This window comes from Equus caballus, chromosome 1 (assembly GCF_041296265.1).
Source record: "Equus caballus isolate H_3958 breed thoroughbred chromosome 1, TB-T2T, whole genome shotgun sequence".
Taxonomy (NCBI): domain Eukaryota; kingdom Metazoa; phylum Chordata; class Mammalia; order Perissodactyla; family Equidae; genus Equus; species Equus caballus.
This window is the reverse complement of record NC_091684.1, coordinates 103,276,830-103,277,364: the sequence shown is the minus strand read 5'-3', so window position 1 is coordinate 103,277,364 and position 535 is coordinate 103,276,830. Positions and strand designations below refer to the sequence as shown.

Here is a 535-nt window from a genome sequence, read left to right as displayed (position 1 = left end):
TATAGGAAAGAAGATATCTAAACTTGCGAGATGAAGCTAAAGCTGATTAAAGAGTCTTAAAGGCATATATTTGAGGGGGCAAGGATGAAAAGCAATCATCTATGCATCCATCTCAAGAACTTAGAAAAAGAACAGAAAAGTAAACCCAAAAAAGGAGAAGGGAGGAAATAACAAAGGGAAGAAATTAATAAACTATAAAAATATATCACAAAGAGGATCAAAAAAGCCAAAAGCTGGTTTTCTAAAAGGACTAATAAAATGGATAAGCCTCCTTCAAGACTGATTAAAAGAAATAGAGCACAAATAACAAATATGAGGGATGAAAAAGGGGACATCATTTCAAATTCTACAGATATTTAAGATAATAAAAAGGGCATTTTGGACAACCTTATGCCATTAATTTGAAATTTCAGATGAAGCTGACAATATACTAGGAAAACACGTTACCAAAATTGACACAAGAAGAAAGAGAAATGCAAATAGTCCTAAGTCTACTGAAAAAAAGAAATTTCATCTGTAAGTGAATTCTTCCCCC

General features: G+C 32.1%; 1 pseudogene; it reads right to left on the bottom strand.

Moving 5' to 3' along the window:
* LOC138916758 (KANTR integral membrane protein-like) lies at positions 1 to 335 on the bottom strand (annotated as a pseudogene).
* Between the last annotated feature and the right edge of the window lie 200 nt (positions 336 to 535).